Source organism: Cydia strobilella, chromosome 2, assembly GCF_947568885.1.
Source record: "Cydia strobilella chromosome 2, ilCydStro3.1, whole genome shotgun sequence".
In the NCBI taxonomy this organism is placed as follows: Eukaryota; Metazoa; Arthropoda; class Insecta; order Lepidoptera; family Tortricidae; genus Cydia; species Cydia strobilella.
The window spans coordinates 17,448,183-17,458,869 of record NC_086042.1 but is presented as its reverse complement, the minus strand read 5'-3'; the positions used below and the strand labels follow the sequence as shown (position 1 = coordinate 17,458,869).

The window sequence follows — 10,687 nt, the reverse complement described above, 5'->3', positions numbered from 1 at the left end:
CCTGTCCGTGATCCCTCTGACAAAAGGCAGAATGGCAGACCTGCGTTCAACCACAGGGCGGACACGCTATACATCAAAAATCACTTGCGTTTCTATGTGTGAACGACACGTCTGTACACGCGTCAGGCGTCATTGTGTAAGTTGCTTAAAAATAGTACTGAGCGGCCGGCAAACGGCCGTCAATCTGCTGTCGCGGGGCCAGGTAATTCGAGTCGGGGCGGGGCGGTGCGTGGCCGTTCTGTATGATAATACTATTACTTATTCTGTGGTACAACTGTAGTGATGATCTTAATGTGAGACCTCTGGTTGACCCGCGGTATCTTGAGCTTGTTCGCCTGAAGCGCTCGCCTGGCATGCTGGAGCCACTAACGTGTCGTCCTTCAAACTCACTCGTCCATCTTTGAGCGGTTTTCCGACCTCTCCTACAATTTACTATTTTCACATTGAGAGGGCGAACTACTATAGATTTACCACATATTTGGCGGTTGGTAATGAAGTTTTTTGCCGTTTTTAACGTAATGGTACGGAACCCTTCGTGCGCGAGTCCGACTCGGACTTGACCGGTTTTATATTATATGTAAGTATTATTGTTTAAGCTGCTAATCGTTTTGTTTAGTTGCATGATTTAATTAGGTAATTGAGCGCTTCCACCGCCTACAAACTGGTTACAGTTTGGCGATATAAATCTTGTTTGTAAGCATGAACCTTTTGTGTAAATAAATAAATAAAAAGTTTTGGAACTAAAACTAGTTTTTATATTACCTACGTGTTTACTCACTTTACAGACCAATGTACTTTTCGAGATTATAAACTACATCGTGACAAATTTTGGCATATGTGCCATTTTGTTTTCGAAATTCGTGCAGCCGATTTTGTGCGATGGAATGGAGGTAAAAATATCTCTACATTCAAATAGTAACTCGGTATTTCGGGTTCGGTTGGTTGTAAAGTCACCATCAAAAGTAACGGATAATACTACGCTTCAAAAGTACCATTCTCTAACAGCTTAACAATTGATACTTTTGATTGCTAGATAGATATATATCAAGATTTGGTAAAGTATTACAGGGTGGTAGATATTTTTGGCGTGTTGTTTCATCGGCTACCATTGATGCTGACTGTACTTTAATAAAATATTCATACGGTCTTAGAGCGAGAGAGAGAAAGCAATAATTGCAAATGTGTATCAAATGTCAATATACTTACAGTACACGTTCACTACTGCATAACTATTTAGTTTCCAAATCGAAAAAAAATGGTTTTATTTTGTAGGTTTACCTACCAAATTTTCAACTTTGGGCGATTAAACTTTAAACGTTTGACAAATTGGTATGGTGGCGTTTGATTCCATAGCAATCAACAAAAATGTAAGACTATTTTTTTTTAATAATAAAGTTTTTGGCATGCAATTAATTATTTTATACTAATTACTTAATATATATTATGTAACATCATAAAGAATAATCATAGATAAGCTACCAGACATAATAATTTTATTAATTACATAATATATGTCTATGTCTATAACCCTGTAAGGACCTCAGGTGTCGATCTCCGGTCTGTTATTTAATAATACGTAGATATTTACTACGAGCCAGTAAATTACGTTTCTTCGTCTACAATATAAAAATAGGAAAGAAAATTGCCCTACAATAAAAGCCATTTTAACCGCACCAAGGAACTTTGCTCAGTAAAGTGTTCCTTAAACTAACATTTGAAACTGAAGCGCGTTCAATTTCCCTTGTAATTAATGAGTCCGGCCTTTTTTCCCTCGCCCGGGATGATAGACCGACTACTATTTATATTCGGAGGACGAGATGGGAGTTATATAACTGGAAAAGGCAAACTGAGCTTATTTTTTAAGACGTTTTCGTTTGTTATGCATCGTTTTTAACCATGCGACGTGTCCCATTTTAAGTGACGTGTATGTAAGTATCTTTATTTTACGGTAGATGTCGCTAGGGCCCCTAGACCCATATAGTGGGAAGATTTGCTGACTATGGATGAGGTCTTGGTGGCTCAGTTGGCAGAGCGCTGGAGTATCGATCCAGAGGCTGTGAGTTCAAGTCTCACCCAAGACAGTAATTTTTCCACTTTTAAATATATTCTAAGCTTAAGAGGCCGGTGTCGATTTTAGTCGCAAAAATGTAAAATTGATAGATTTAGTCGGTGAAATTGTACACCTTTTGTTATCTAATTGAAATAACAAGTACTGGTTTCTATTAGCACGTCTTCTTATCTTACCTTTTATCAGATCAATTTTTTGGATACAGACTCAGTAAATTAGTAATGTTTGCTTTTCTGATGGACGTTTAGGTAAACGCGCGTAAAGCACTGATTTTGTCGCTCTTATTTGTAAATTTCGTAAAGTTTGGACGGCTTAACATGGTAATTTTGTATTACACATATCCTGTACTTGACGTTTATCAGACTACATTTTTATTATTATGACTTTGAAGTAGTGTAAATAAAAGTTAGACGAAATCAATTTTCTCCAGAAATTACTTCAAAACAAGTGACAATTTCTCTGAAAATCGACTCAATTTCAACGTAATTTTGATACTTTAACAATCTACAACATTTGCTGAAACTATTCTTATACATCAATTTGTATAATTTACCACCATAATTTTTTGATGAATTTTTAAAAACTGTCCCTTCTCTTCATATATGACCGGTAACGCACGCTCACGACCTCATTATTAAAAGGCAAGATGAGAAGACGTGCTAATAGAAACCAATACTTGTTGTGTTGTGTTACGTAATAAAACGTGTATAGTTTCAACGACTAAATCTATCAATTTAACATTTTTGCTCCAAAATCGACACCGGCCTCTTAATAGCATCGTTCGCAGACGTTTCTGATTGTTAAAAATTAATTTAGAATGGGTAGCACATCGTAACTGGTCAATTTCCAATATGACTTGGAACTGCGGTGGCCGTTTAAGAAGTGTAACGCTCTTACGGTAGATGTCGCTAGGAACCCCTAGACACATATAGTGGGAAGATTTGCTGACTATGGATGAGGTCTTGGTGGCTCAGTTTGCAGAGCGCTGGAGTATTGATCCAGAGGGCGTGAGTTCAAGTCTCACCCAAGGCAGTAATTTTTCCACTTTTAAATTTAGTATCTTTATTGCTTTAGAGTTTTCATATTTGGTTACTGTAATGTACTGTATTTACCACAGTAAATCATACGGATGTAATGTATTTCCAACGGCTCGCCAACACAGACATCACGTGACACGACTGCTCTGCTCGCGGTCTGTGATCGACTGACTCCTGTCAGTGACCTCACTATGACGTAAGCGCTCGAGACGCCAATACACTACATCCCTTCCTTTGTTTATTTTTTGGAGAACTAAGTTAAACATAACAATAAATACCCAACGTCCTATAACTACGCTGGTACGATTGCTTTGGTCGGACAACTTCAAGACTCCGAGATCTATGACTTACCCCACTTGGGACATTTGTAATCTTCAACTCCGCTACTGCAACGTCGATAGCTCCTGTAAGTCTTTATTCCATCTTTTTATACATAATAGTATAATCAATTCCTAAAATGGCACAACATACAACCCAGGGATTGTTAATAAAACATGTTTCAGATAATGTCAACCTACATCATCGGGTAATACCTAACATAACAATCCGTAGCCAATCAGTCTGTGATAAATAAATAGTTAACTCTAAGTTCACAATTTGAGATGATTTCAAGAAACTCACAAGTCAGTAGTTGACCGTTTTCAAGCAAAAGGTACCACATTTTCGCTTACCATAAGGACACTCCGACAGGTTTTTCGTATAGCGATACAAGCAATTTTCGTCCTTATGGTAATTGATACCTTTTGATTGGAAACGTACATCCTCACATCTAAGGTTATTATTGAGGTTGGTGGTGGTTCATGTGTGAATACTGTGATGAAAGGCCTTTTATTTTTCTTGGCCTTCCTTCTTTTCTTTTTTTAATGTGCTTTTTATACCTTTTGTAGTTTTCTACGATCCAAAAATGATCTAATGAATCCTATTTAAGAAAATGACTCATTATTTTATCTCATTCTTTTGCTTATTTTCAACTTTCAATACATGATGCAATGCCACCTAAGCCATAAGCTATACTGCCAGCCTAAACCAAGTTGTCCTCATAAATAATGCATTATATTAATGCAGAACTTCAATCAACTTATTTAACTTGATAGGGTTGGGTTCAGTATAATTTTTTTTCAAGTGCTCGTAGCTCTTGCAAGTTTTTTTATAAAAAGGGCAAGCAGGCAACAAAGTCTCTACAGGACTACTTCTAGTATAAGCGATTAATTAATTGTTTTTGTTTCTTATTGATATTATTTTAATTTTAATTTTATTTTTGCTTTTCTATAAATTCTGGCTAGACGATTATTTTCAGGTGAAAATTTCCATTTTATAATTATTGCAATGAAGCTATCTGGGTTTTGATGTTGTTATTAAAATTTATTTTTGACGATCACAATATCTATATATATAAACGTAAAAGTCCTGACTGACTGACTGACTGGCTGACTGACTCACTTAAATCAACGCCGAGCCCAAATAGGTAGGCCAAAAAAAAATAGGTAGCTTTTATGACGTTAGTATCCACTATGAAGGGGTTTTTCAAAATTCATCCCCTAAGGTGGTGAAAAGGGGGTTGAAAGTATGTATGGAGATCATAATTTTTTTTGAGTGCGGGACTTGAAACTTCGTATAAAGGCATATTATTAAAATACAAGAAAAGTAATTTCAGCGTTTTTTAAAATTCATCCCCTACGGTGGTGAAAAGGGGGTTGAAAGTTTGTATGGAGATCAAACATTTTATTGAATGCGTGACTGGAATCTTTGTATAAAGGACATTCATCATAATAGCTTTGCTAAAAGGTGCTCTTTGAAGGTTCAAAAGACTAGCACCGGGATTCTAATTCAATTTCGTTTTTTTTTATTTGCGATCCTGACCAGACCATGAGTACACCTTGTTGGGAGCATTTTCAAGGCTACGTTTCATTTACCTACGTAGGTAGTCGCCAATCAAGAACCCATCCCCAGCAGCAACATAGACTTTTTGTAAGAGACCCACATGGTAAATCTCTCGTATCTTCATGGCTCCGCCGTTAAAAATAATTTAAAAACTAAATTTAAAAAATAACTATCGAACTTGCCCACAAAATTACACGAAAACCGGTTGAGAGACTTGAGAGAAAATAATGCGACCTGTAGAGGAAAACTCCAGGTCAAACACTGGTGCTTGAACAAAAGTTTTCGTATGCCCCCTTTATAAGTATTTGAGTAAAATTGACTTAAAGCATATCTAAATAATAAATATTGATATTGTTATTTTCATTTTATCCTTTTTTTCTGTCACTTATTAAGTGCCGACTAATCGGCCTTTTTTGCCGACTAGTCGCCGACTAATCGCCGACTACAAATGTGGCCGGATAGTCGGCTTTCCCGACTAGTCGGCGACTAGTCGGTACATCCCTAATAAAGGTATATTATTAGCATGGAAGAAAAGTACTTTCAGCGATTTCAAAAATTCATCCCTTAAAGGGGTTGAAAAGGGTTTGAAAGTTTGTATAGGGTTCAAATTTTATTTTAAGCTAGGGATTTGAAACTTCGTAGAAAGGTATTTAATTAAAAGGCAAGAAAACTTATTTCAGCATTTTTTAAAATTCGTCCCCCAAGATGGTAAAAAAGAGGTTGAAAGTTTGTATGGACATCAAACCTGTTTTTGAGTACAGGACTTCAGTCTATGTATAAAGGCATATTATTAGAATACAAGAAAAGTAATTTAAGCGTTTTTAAATATTCATCCCCTAAAAAGGTTAAAAAGAGGTTGAAAGTTTGAATCCATTACAAATGCTTATTGAAACTTCTTAGAAAGGCATTGTGTAATATTACAAAAAAAGTTATTTTAACGTTCTTAATAATTCTACCCCTAAGGGTGTTAAAAAGGGGATGTAATTTTATATGTAGTACAAGTTTTCGTTTTAGCTAGGAACATGAAACTTAAAACGTAAAACGTAAAAGGGCATTATATTAAAATAGACGAAAACTGATTGCACCGTATTTGAAAAGTTTGTATTAATAAAGTTTGCAGCGGGAGCGAACATTTTTTTTTAATAGTGGACTTGAAAATCTAAGTGTTGAGAGGGATTATATCGAGAACAATTCTTTCAGTTAGTGGCTTGAAACTTCGTACTTTGTGAAAGACAAGATTCATGCGTTGTATATAATTATTAACAAATGATTAACCGTCCCTACTGATATCTTTTGCTGCATAATGCTATGCTCATGTCGACGGGCATACTCTGACGCAGGCGCACGCTGCGCAGAGCCAATTTCTGTATTTTCGTAACTTTAATTCAAACTGTAAACCTAGTAGTAAATTTATATATACAATAGTAACACCAACCATATATAACCACCAACATACAAATCCACGCGTACGAAGTCGCGGGCAACAGCTAGTAGATTCATATAAATTGAAATGAAGGTAATTTGTAATGCAATCGTATGTTGTTAAATAAATGTAAATATATGCATTCAGTTATGGTGATTTTTTTTTGTGGTTTAACTTCTGACAGTCTTTCAGAAGCGAATGCCTGATCATCCGAATAAAACGATATGATATCTGCCTACACTAATAAATTTTTGGACATATACCACATGAAAAGCTACACAGAACTCAGCGTAATTACCTTACTGAATATTTACCTTCATCTTTATAGTAAACTAGACGGGGCCGCGGCTCCGCTCGCATAAGTGAAATACCGACCTAACTATGTAATCTATTATTAACCTTCAGCATTCAACCCTGCCAGGGTTCATAACTGTGATAGGGACTTCTTATTTGTAACCGTTATTTAGATAACAGAAAGGATGTGCGGGCCGGCATTCTGGAAACGGCAGCTATCAGAACTAGACGAATTGTACGTATGTAGCTATATTTAATAATTATTGTGAAAAAATATTCTTATAGTGATATACCAACAAAGCTAAAGTAACTACCATGAATTGATTAAAATTCATTGAAGATTTTCTATGTTCTATACCAAAAAGCTTAATTTTAATAACTAATATTTACAAGTTACGTCCTTTTGGACAACAATAAGCGTAGTGCTTTGTATTCGTGTCGCCGTCGCCGACCACGCTTAATTATAAGAACAAACAATTTACCTCCATCTACGAACATGGCACTCCATTTATCACAAGCCCGAGCATAAACATTCGGTAAACAATGCAGAGAAAAGCATGCAATGAGCGGTATTCGACTTCCTTTTTATGACAGCTCATGTGGTTACAGTTACAGGTGGTTAAAAGTAGTCATAATAGGTGCAAGCATGTATTACCTACCTAAACTTAGATATCTACCTATAGGGCCATTACCTTCAACGCCTGGCCTGTGACCAGGTATTGCGAAAAAACTATGAGAGAGTCGAGATAAATATGTATAATATTACTAGCGACCCGCCTCGGCTTCGCACGGGTGCAATGCTGGTGTATTATACATATAAACCTTCCTCTTGAATCACTCCATCTTTTTAAAAAATACGCATCAAAATCCGTTGCGTAGTTTTAAAGATCTAAGCATACATAGGGACAGACAGACAGCAGGAAGTGACTTTGTTTTATGCTATAATAGTGATACATATTTAATACAACCTTCCAATAATTTGCGAGGACAAAGAATGTTTTCATATATTCCGACATTTTCACTGAGTGGATCTCGGAAGAAAAACGGAATGTCAAAAAGATTTTTCTTAAAGCCCCGTTGGTTCTGGTTCTTCTCTTACTCTCACTGAGCGTTAGCTTGAGCGGATATTAATATAAGTAATGTTTTGGAATATTATTATCTTGTAAATTTTACAAAAAAAGTAATCAATGAGTTCAATCAAAAATATAATTGCGCATTTTTAGAGGCAATTTTCCTATTTTTAGCATTGTGCAAAAATTGTATTTTTTTTTCTATCGAGTGAAAGTCTAGAAATCAGGTTTCGAATGATGAAGTTACTAGAAAAAGGCCTCAAGATTGTTAGCAAAACTTGTGTTCTAAAAAAGCGCTATGATTTTTATAAAACTGCTGGCTGAACCTACTGCACCTTAAAGAATTCCGGCAAAAGTTTAAGGTCAGTCAATAATTAAAAGATTAAAGGCTGGAGCTACCTGCATCACCTGCATGTATAAATTGTATTATTCGTCGTATTATAGGGTAAGTACCGTAGTCTACTAGGAGCCCTTATAGTTTTGCCAGGTTCGTGTGTCTGTCCACAGTGATTATACATATACATTATCTATCTAAATATATAAAAGAAGAAACTGACTGACTAACTGACTGACATATCAACACACAGTCCAAACCGCAGGTTATAGAGATTCCAAATTTGGCACGTAGGTTTCTTATAAGGTCTGGGGGTGCACTAAGAAAGGATTTTTTCAAAATTCACCCCCCCCTCCATGGGTGAAATGTGGGTCCAAAGTTTGTATGGGGAAACAAGATTAGTTAATTTTATTCGAAACTTCACAGGAGTATTCCTAACGATAAATGAATAAACAGGTGTTTCAGGTTTTTTCTAAAAGGAGAAAATGTGGTGACAAAGTCCGAAAATCAACATGGGTATTGTTTCTATAGTTTATCTGTCCGCTGATTACGAAAACAACAACGATCAAATCCAACCTGGCGGACGTGAAAAACCATCTTCCCTGTTGAGGTGCAATGGGGTTGAAATGTATATCAATATGGGTGTCGTTTTTATGGCTTTTCGGGACGTTAATTGAAAAATGGCATCGATTTTGAAATTTAATAATGTGGCCATAAAAAATCTTGAAAGTTCTCATATTTGTGCCAAATTGCAATTCAAACGGTCCAGTAGTTTTGGAGCAAATTCTAAATATATAAAAGAAGAAACTGACTGACTGACTGACATATCAACACACAGCCCAAACCGCTGGTTCTAGAGATTCCAAATTTGGCAGGTAGGTTTCTTATAAGGTCTAGGGGTGCACTCACAAATATGTGCTGTAGGCCGAGCACATGATTGACGCGACAGTATCTCGCCGCGGGATAGACTACCCGTCTTTTACTAACTGTATGAATTAAAGGGGGACGGGTAGTCTATGTCGCGGCGAGATACTCTCGCGCCAATCATGTGCTAGCCCGGCTGAAGCGCCACATCTCCGCATGTGGCGCTTCACCACATATTTGTAGCGCAAAGGTGGCCGCCCTGTTTCCACTTGCCACTTTGCAGCTCAAATGCGCTGAGCCACTCTGTCATTGGACATGCAGGGTGCGTAGCGAACGAAACGCAACTGTCTCTGTCGCACTAATATGTTTTTTTTTGTCGGAGATTTGGAACTTTGTAGTAGACGCAATATTAGATTAAAAGAAAATTGTTTGTCAGCATTTTTAGGAATTCGTCTACTAAGGGAGTTAGTTAAAAGGACGTTGAGAGTTCGTATCGGGAACATTTTTTTTTGATCAGGGAACATACCTACATACTATTAGAAAAACAGAATTCTATCATTTTTGAATATTAATAATAGGTTAATAAAGGGGTGAATACTCTTTATCGGGTACGAATAGTTTTTCAATGGGGGACTTGAAACCTCTTATAAAGAAGTAATTGCTGCATCGTTAAAAATTCAGGAGGCTAAAGGAGTTAAAATGGAACTGAAATTATTGCTTCAAATAAGACCTACGTGAATATGGAATTCTTCTTCTAAGGGGGTGGAAAGACGTTGAAAGTTTGTATCGAGAGCAAATATTTCTTTGAATGAAGAACTCGTAAAACGACATGATGTGTGTTGTCAAATTATCAACCGCGCGCACTGCAATTTTTTTGCTGCAATATATCATTACTACAGCCAACATAAAAAACCGGCCAAGTGCGAGTCGGACTCGCGCCCGAAGGGTTCTGTACCATTACGCAAAAAACAGCAAAATAATAACGTTTGTTGTATGGGAGCCCTACTTAAATATTTATTTTATTCTGTTTTTAGTATTTATTGTTATAGCGACAATATAAATAAATCATTTGTGAAAATTTCAACTGTCTAGATATCACGGTTCATGAGATACAGCCTGGTGACAGACGGACGGACAGACTGACAGACAGACGGGCAGACGGACGGACGGACAGCGGAGTCTTAGTAATAGTGTCCCGTTTTTGCCCTTTGTGTACGGAACCCTAAAAATCCACCTGAAAGAAGTCGCGGCCTGCTTAGTATACTATACATGCCGATACATACAGTCTAATCGCACATGTCAATCAAGTATAAATAGAAATAAAGATACATAAGACAGATAAGATACATATTTAAAAAAATATATAAGATCAGGAAATCTATCAGAAAAAACTTTCAAAGTACAACCTGCAACCTACCAGCATAATATACTAGGATAAAGTGTCCTAATGTGGTAGACATGTCTAGGTTTTACACAGCAGTTTGTCCATTTAGTCATATATATGTATCACGTAAGAACACTATTCTCAAGCTCAAAATATTTTGTATGCTTTCAATGAAAATTATGTCCACAACCGAGCTCCGGGGCCGGAGTCCGGGCACCAAGGGCCTGACACTCTTTGATAGAGAAAAGTTATTGCGATTCCTATAAGAGGAAAGAGAAAATAGTGCAATGTTTTGTCCTTATCACCGGCCGGGTGGCATCATAGGTTGGAGG

General features: G+C 36.7%; 2 non-coding genes across 2 annotated transcripts; both read left to right on the top strand.

Moving 5' to 3' along the window:
* Window positions 1-2,008: 2,008 nt before the first annotated feature.
* On the top strand, window positions 2,009-2,081 carry Trnad-auc (transfer RNA aspartic acid (anticodon AUC)). Its single transcript has one exon. It is a non-coding gene; the product is annotated as a tRNA-Asp (tRNA).
* Window positions 2,082-3,027: 946 nt separating this feature from the next.
* Window positions 3,028-3,100, top strand: Trnan-auu (transfer RNA asparagine (anticodon AUU)). Its single transcript has one exon. It is a non-coding gene; the product is annotated as a tRNA-Asn (tRNA).
* The last annotated feature ends 7,587 nt before the right edge of the window (window positions 3,101-10,687 follow it).